General features: G+C 45.9%; 1 long non-coding RNA gene across 1 annotated transcript; it reads left to right on the top strand.

Moving 5' to 3' along the window:
• Positions 1 to 91: 91 nt before the first annotated feature.
• On the top strand, positions 92 to 849 carry LOC138844656 (uncharacterized). Its single transcript, XR_011380822.2, has 2 exons — positions 92 to 245; positions 627 to 849. It is a non-coding gene; the product is annotated as an uncharacterized LOC138844656 (long non-coding RNA).
• The last annotated feature ends 7,621 nt before the right edge of the window (positions 850 to 8,470 follow it).

The raw sequence follows: 8,470 nt of genomic DNA, 5'->3' as shown, positions 1-8,470 counted from the left end.
AAAACGAGAGCCACCGTAGGGGTTGCTAGAATGACGGATTCGTTCCGGGCCTGATGAGGTTGCGGCGGCCATGTTGGTGCCTGGCAGAGCGGCCATGTTGCTTACAGACGCGCATGCGGCCATGTTGAATATTTAAGAGGAGTCCTGAACCCGGTGTAAGAGAGCGCTCCTTGACCGAAGTTTTAAAACGAAAGGTCACTAGCTCATTTTGACAGTTTGGTACTGACGGGCGTTTTCCACTAAAGGTGCTGTAGATTTTTGTTTCCCTGCGTTCAATTGAAAAATAAAATTGCGGGCTCAGGATGCATGCAAGCTCCCTTAGGGAGGAAGGCTAGTAGAAAAGCAGTATAATAAGGGGTCTTCCAATACGTAGTCTCACTTTTATTAACCAAATGTACAGGTATCACGTATAATTGATTAAAATGGGGTCCGCACAATGGGTCACTCCAGATAATTTTTGAGATTCTGGTTGCACTGTTTCTTAGTGGAACTGGTTGGATGAGTGTATCAGCTTGTGAAAATTAGGGGGGCCGACGCTGCGGCTTAGCGGATAAAGCCGCCGCCTGCAGTGCCAGCATCCCATCTGGGCGCTGGTTCAAGTTCTGGATGCTCCACTTCCAATCCAGAGCCCTGCTATGGCCTGGGAAAGCAGAAGATGGCCCAAGTCCTTGGGCCCCTGCAGCCACGTGGGAGACCCAGAGGAAGCTCCTGGCTCCTGGCTTCGGATCGGTGCAGCTCTGGTGTTGCAGCCAATTGGAGAGTGAACCAGCGGATGGAAGACCTCTACCTCTCCTCTCTCTGTATAACTCTTTCAAATAAATAAATAAATCTTTAAAAAAAAAAAAAAAACACACATGGGCCGGCGCTGGGGCTCACTAGGCTAATCCTCTGCTTGCGGCTCCGGCACACCGGGTTCTAGTCCCGGTCGGGGTGCCGGATTCTGTCCCGGTTGCCCCTCTTCCAGGCTAGCTCTCTGCTGTGGCCCAGGAAGGCAGTGGAGGATGGCTCCAGTGCTTGGGCCCTGCACCCCATGGGAGACCAGGATAAGTACCTGGCTCCTGCCATCGGATCAGCGCGGTGCGCCAGCCGCGGTGGCCATTGGAGGGTGAACCAACGGCAAAGGAAGCCCTTTCTGTCTGTCTCTCTCACTGTCCACTCTGCCTGTCAAAAAAAAAAAAAAAAAAAAAAAAAGACACATTTTGGGTGTGCACTTCTCTGTATAGTAACCTTTACAAGTTTGTTTTCAAATTTTTTTTTAATTTTATTAGTTATTTGGAAGGCAGAATGACAGAGAAAGAGAGATCTTCCATCCACTGCCTCATTCCTCAAATGGCAGCAACAGCCAGGGCTGGGCAAGGCTGACTCCGGGAACCTTTAACTCCATTTGGGTCTCACAGGTGGGTGGCAGGAATCTAAGTATTTGAGCCATCATCCAGTGGCTTCCCAGGTGCATTAACAGGAAGCTGGTTTTGTAGTGGAGCAGCCAGGACTGAAACTGGCACTCTGGTGTGGGATGCTGGCATCAGCTTAACTTAAGGCTGAGCCACAAGGCCAGCCCCAAACTGTTTCTTTTAATAGGGTCCCCTGAATAGAAATATCTGGGAACACCTGATGCCAAATACTGTCAGAAAGATTTGGGGTGGGTATTTGGTGCAGCAGTTAGGATGCTACCTGGGGTGCTTTGCATTGCCTATCAGAGTGCCTGGCTCTGCTTCCAATTCCAGCTTCCAACTCATGCTCAGGCAGGGGCAGCAGGCTGTGGCTCAAGTTATTGGGTCTCTGCCACTCACATGGGAGACCTACACTGAGTTTTCTGCTGTTGGGGTATTTGGGAAGTAAAACGGTGGAAGATATCTCTTGATCTCTCTCTCTCTCTCCTTTTCAAATAAAACTAAATTTAAAAAGAAAAGAAGGAATAGTTTGACAGGCATAATTCCTATTTTCTGTTTGGGTTTGGGAAAGGAGCTGGGACCCAGCTTATTTAAACTGGCCAGCTTTACAGGATAAGTCAATAAGAACATAGGCACTGAAAAGTAAACATGATAGGGAAGAAGGGGATGACTCAGGAAGGCATTAGAAAAAACTAGCATTGAGGCTGAGGCTTGTGGTAACAGCTAAGATTTCAGTAGGTGAAGCTGTAGGAGGGAATCTAGGCCAAGGACATGAGAAAAGCCAAGATCTAGATTAAAGTTAGGAAAGAATGATTTGTATTCTGCCAATCCAGATTGGTTCTCTAGAACATAAAGATTTCTATTTGGGAGTATTAAGAGGAAATTTAGGTTTCCAGATTTGAGGCCAGATTGCAGAAGGTACGTGTGTTACCTGAGGAAAGAAAGAGCTTGGAATCTATTCAGAATACAGCAGGGACTGCTCAGAGTTTCTGAATAGGAACATTTTAAGGTTAATCAGGGCCGGTGCCATGGCTCACTAGGCTAATTCTCTGCCTGCGGCACCGGCACCCTGGGTTCTAATTCTGATTGGGGCGCCGGTCCTGTCCCCGTTGCTTCTCTTCCAGTCCAGCTCTCTGCTGTGGCCCGGGAAGGCAGTGGAGGATGGCCCAAGTGCTGGGGCCCTGCACCCGCATGGGAGACCAGGAGAAGCACCTGGCTCCTGGTTTCAGCTTCCAATTGGTGCAGCGCGCCGGCTATAGCGGCCATTTGGGTAGTGAACCAACGGAAAAAAAAAAAGGTTAATCAGGTGCTCTAGACAGATTGAGATGGGGAGGAAGGAAAGTTTGGAGCCAGGGAAAATTGCTAATAATCTTTTATATCTAAAATAGTTGATAACAAAATTTTTCATTAAAAGCTGATTATGAACAATATTGGAAAGATGGGGTGAATTTGAATAGGTGCTATTTAGAATTAATAATGTATGTTAGTGTAAGCATAGTTTTTTTCATTCATTTATTCAGCAAGTACTTATTGGGTGACTATGTGCTAGGTGCTAAAGAGATTTAGGAGTAATTAAAATATTTATTTCCATCTTATTTTCTGATCTTAGTTTACTCAATAGATAATTTACAGTATCATTTTTCTTTAGATATTTATTTTCATATACTTGAAAGGCAGAGAAAGACCTTCCATCTGCTGATTTACTCCCTAAATGCCCACAACAGCCAGGACTGGGCCAGGTTGAATCCGGGAGCTCTGGGTCCATCTGGGTCTCCCACTTGGATGGCAGGGATCCACCCACTTGAGCCATCGTCTGCTGCCTCCCAGGATGTGTTGGTAGGAAGCTGGATCAGAAGCAGAGTAGCTGGGACTGGAACTGGCAGTCCAATGTGGAATGCAGGCATCCCAAGCTGCAGCTTAACATGCTGTGCCACAGCACTCACCCCTGAAATCTTCATTTAATGAAGTAACTCTTCTTTCATTAACACGGAGAAATTAAATATATAGCAGTAAGTTTAAATAATTGGAGGTTCCATGAGAACATCCTGGGTTAATCACAGCCCAGGTCTTTAGGTAGCAATACTACCGACTTACTATTAAATGAAAATGGCACTAAGAGCATCATCTTCATCATCATCCTTATCTTGGTGGAAGAAGAGTACTGAGCGAATCCTCACAGAAGAAAGAGTATTGATTTGTGACATTTAATATATGTGTGTGTGTGTGTGTGTGTGTAGGATTTATTTACTTATTTGAAAGGCAGAGTGACAGAGAGTGAGAGATCTTCCATCTACCTGTTCACTCCCCAGATGGCCACAACAGTCAAATCTGGGCCAGGCTCAAGCCAGGAAAGAGCAAGTCCATCCAGGGTTCCCACATGGATGTCAGGGGCCTGAGTCCTTGGGTCATCTTCTGCTTTCCAAGTCACATTAGCAGGAAGCTGGATTGGAAGCAGAGCAGCTGAGACTTCAGCCAGCCCTGAGATATGAAATGCCAGCATCCCAAGTGGCAGCTTGACCTGCTTTGCCACAACACAAGCAGAGATCTCAAAGGTTCATTTCTCAGCATTATAAGCACATTTGTCTAGCAAAAGAAATACATTCTAGTGGAAAAGATTCAACATCTGAAGGAATTTGGGATACCTACGGTGTGGATTGCTATACCTCACCTGCAGAGGAAAACAAGTATCACACATGTTCCTGAAAATCAACCAAATCAAGGACAGCTCCTGGAAATTTTTGTCTTCATGTCTCCTTTGGGTATGTTACTATAGTAGTAAATAGACAAGTTTTAGAAGCTGAAGAAGGCCATTTAGCATAATCTGGTTATATAGTTTTGTTTTAAATTTGTTTGAAAGTAGAGATCCATTGGTTCACTCCCTAGATGGCCACAATTGCTCATCCGCTAGGCTGGAGCCAGGAGCCTATAGCTCAATCCAGGTCTCAGATGTGAGTGGCAAAGACCCAACCACATGAGCCACCACCTGCTACATTCCAGAGTGTGCATTAGCAGAGAGCTGGAATGGAGAGTAGAGCTGGGACTGGTACCTAGACTCTGATATGGAAGGCAGATGTCCCAAGAGAGGGCTTAACTGCGGTACTAAACACCTGGCCCTTTAGGGGGATTCTTTTCAGACTCCTCTTTTTAAAATTTCTAAAAATTTATTTTCATATTATTTGAAAGACAGAGAGACAGAGAAAGAGATCTTCCATCTGATGGTTCACTCCCCAGATGCCTAAAACTGACCAGGCTAGGCCAGGCCAAAGGGAGGAGCCTGCAACTCCATCCTTGCCTCTTGTGTGGATGACAGAGACTCAAGTGTTTGAGCCATCATCTGCTACCTCCCAGGGTGCACATTAGCAGGAAGCAAATTAGAGACTAGAGTATCTGTATTTCCAACCAAACACTCTATTATAGGAAGAGAGTATTCCAAGCTGCAACTTACTCATGAAGTCTCTTGATCAGTTTGCTGCCCAAAAGCCACAGTTTTCTTGTCAGCCCCCTCTACCCATCTGTATACAGCCTGAGAAGTGCCGAGGACAAAGAGGGAAATTCTTAGACTTCCGATCAACAATGTATAAAATTAATCATGAGCTGATGCAGGCTGCATGCAACACATTTCTGAACTTTTCCTCCTTCTGCAGTGGTAGACTGTTCCCAGAGGTGCCCACAACAATGCCTCCCCTCTCCCATACCCTTATTCGATGTGACTTTGCCACTCCTTAGAAGCAGGAAAATTTATTTCCTCCCCCAACCCCATTTTTTTTTTTTTTTAAAGATTTGGTTATTTATCTGAAAGGCAGAGTTACAGAGAGGAAGAGAGAGGAAGGTCTTCCATCCTCTGGTTCACTTCCCAGATGGCCACAATGGCTACAGCTGGGCCAGGCTGAAGGCAAGAGCCAGGAACTCCATCTGGGTCTCCCACATGAGTGCAGGGGTCCAAGCACTTGGGCCTTCCTCTGCTGCTTTCCCAAGGGCATCAGCAGGGAACTGGATTGTAAGTAGAGCAGCTGGGACTTGAACTGATCCTGTGCTGGCCCCCTATTTCCTCTCCTCTTGAATCTGAAAGGGTCTCCTGACTAACTTTGGCCAACAGAATGTGGCAGAGTGGTATTCCCTGAGTTCCAGAGTCTAGGTCTTAGGAAGCTTTCTTTCTTTCTTTTTTTTTTTTTTTTTTTTTTTTGCCTTTTTGGAGTCCTGGGCCATTTTGGGAATTCAGTTACCTTGACAGATAAACAATTGAAAAAGATGAAAGACCCTGGAAATGGAAGTATGCAAGAAGAGAGGGGCCAGCAGTCCAACTGTCCACCCCAGGGGCCAGAAGTGAGGACATCGTGGACCCTCCAGTCCATATTGAAGCCTCTTTGTGAACCTAGTCCCCACCACATGGATCATAGATATGTCCTCTTGGTGGGGCCTGCCCAGTTGTCCAAGGATCACAGGCACTTATAGAATTATTGTGAAGACAGTGTTTTGGGATGATTTGTTCCATAGCAGTCAAATTACTGAAACACCCACAATACTCACCAGACTACTTACTTACTTGGGGTTTGCTTTTTGTGTGTGTGTGTGTGTGTGGTTTTTTTTTTTTTTGGCTGAATTTTTTTTAAATTTATTTTATTTATTTGAAAGACAGAGTTATATATATATAGAGAGAGATCTTCTGTCTTCTGGTTCACTCCCTAAATGGCCGCAATGGCAGGAACTGGGTCGATCCGAAGGCAGGAGCCAGGAGCTACCTCCGGGTCTCCCACACTGGTGCAGGGGCCCAAGGACTTGGGCCATCCTCTGTCGCTTTCCCAGGCACATTAGCAGGGAGCTGGATTGGAAGTAGAGCAGCCAAGACTCGAACTGGTGTCCATATGGGATGCCAGCATTGCAGGCTGCGGCTTTACCTTGCTGCACTATAGCAGATTTAAGACTTTTTCTTAAGCCTTTTATTTTTTTTTCTTTCAACTGTGTTACCAAAAGCAAAATATGCAATAAGGTTAGTCAATCTACTGTTATCAAAGTTAGAAAAAGCAAGGAAGTGTAATGGGAAGTCTAACTGAAAATAAAATCCGTGCAATCTTTCTTGGGGATCAGGAGACAGATGTTCATTGAGATGTTCTAAGGACTCCAGGTACAGGACTTTATGAGGGACAAAAATGTGTCAACAGAATGTGAACCTTATTCAGGGGTTACAAAGCTTGAATTTTCTGAGAAGCAGATGCTGAGACGGAGTTAGGAGGCCAAAAGTGTTTTGGGCAAGTTAATACCTGCAAAAGGAAAGAGAACATGGAGTTGGGCAGGCAGCTGGTGTATCCCAGTGCAGACACGAGTCTCTGCCTACCCATGGGAAATTCCAGATAAAAATTTCATCATTCCAGTTCTATGTTCCATGAGAATGGCTAATCCCTTGTACCTAACACTATGTTGAGTTTTGGGCCAGGTGTTTGACTTCAGCAGAAGGTTGTAAGCTATCCAGACTCCTTGCAGCTAGGTAGTTGGTTCCTTCTTGAAGGGGCATCTCAAAGCAGCAGTTCTGCTCCTGCTAACAGGGACTTGCTGGATTTAACATATGTTCTTTCTTGAAAACTTTTTAAAATTTCTTTATTTGAAAGGCAGAGAAATAGAGACATCATCCCATCTGCTTTTTCACTTTCCAAATACCTGCAACAGCCAGACCTTGGCCAGGCCAAAGCCATGAATCCAAAATTCAGCCTGGATCTCTCATATAGATGGCAGAGACCCAAGTACTAGGACGCACATTAGCAGAAAGCTGGAATCAGAAACAGAGCTGAGACTTGAACCTAGTATGGGCTGCTGATGTCCCAAGTGGCGCCTTAACTGCCACATCAAACACCTGCTGCTTATACAGGTCCTTAAACAGTAACTGCATTGGTCCCTATGTTGTTATATGGACTCAGTGTTAATATATCTAAGAGTGGTTATTATGGAAGCTGAATTCAAGAGGATTGTATGGACCTTCCCTCTTCTTCATCTGTGGATTTTGTCCTTTTTTTTTTTTTCGACAGGTAGAGTTATAGACAGTGAGAGAGAGAGAGAAGAGACAGAGAGAAAGGTCTTTCTTCCGTTGGTTCACTCCCCAAATGGCCACTACAGCTGGTGCTGTGCCAATCCGAAGCCAGGAGCCAGGTGCTTCCTCTTGGTCTCCCAAGCGGGTGCAGGGGCCCAAGCACTTGGGCCATCCTCCACTGCCTTCCCGGCCCCAGCAGAGAGCTGGACTGAAAGAGGAGCAACCGGGACTAGAACCAGGCCCCCATATGGGATGCTGGCGCCACAGGCGGAGGATTAACCAAGTGAGCCAAGGTATCGGCCCCTATCTGTGGATTTTGAATTAGTGCTCTTCCTCTAGGAGCTCTCACAGGACATTGATAGTATCTGTCACAGAGTTTACTATCACTATATCAAAGTGTCTGTTTACATTTTCTCCTACTCCTAGACTGGGTTCCCCAAAAGACAGAAGTTACCTTTGGAACAAACCAACATTTGTTTTCTGAAGCCAAGGTAATCCTCAAAAATCAATGAATGAATGAGCAAAGAAACTCTCTTTTCCTTCTTATAATAGTGATCCTTTTATCCATCCAGTTTGAAGGAAATCCTCTGTTTATGTCATGTAAATTGTTTTGCAAGCCACATTTCCTTTTTTTTTTTTTTTTTTAATTTTTGACAGACAGAGTGGACAGTGAGAGAGAGAGAGAGAGAGAGAGAGAGAGAGAAGGTCTTCCTTTTGCTGTTGGTTCACCCTCCAATGGCCACCCCGGCTGGTGCACTGCGGCCGGCGCATCGCGCTGATCCGAAACCAGGAGCCAGGTGCTTCTCCTGGTCTCCCATGCGGGTGCAGGGCCCAAAAACTTGGGCCATCCTCCACTGCACTCCTGGGCCATAGCAGAGGGCTGGCCTGGAAGAGGGGCAACCGGGACAGAATCCGGCACCCCGACCAGGACTAGAACCCATTGTGTCGGCGCCGCAAGGCGGAGGATTAGCCTATTGAGCTGAGGCGCTGGCTGCAAGCCATATTTCTTCACGTACTTAGTCCAGCAGGTTAGAGTTAATTCAACTGGAATAGATGATGT

Source organism: Oryctolagus cuniculus, chromosome 12, assembly GCF_051225735.1.
Source record: "Oryctolagus cuniculus isolate XC-2025 breed Fujian yellow rabbit chromosome 12, ASM5122573v1, whole genome shotgun sequence".
Classification (NCBI taxonomy): Eukaryota; Metazoa; Chordata; class Mammalia; order Lagomorpha; family Leporidae; genus Oryctolagus; species Oryctolagus cuniculus.
The sequence above is the reverse complement of the archived record's forward strand: the minus strand, read 5'-3'. Positions and strand labels throughout refer to the sequence as shown.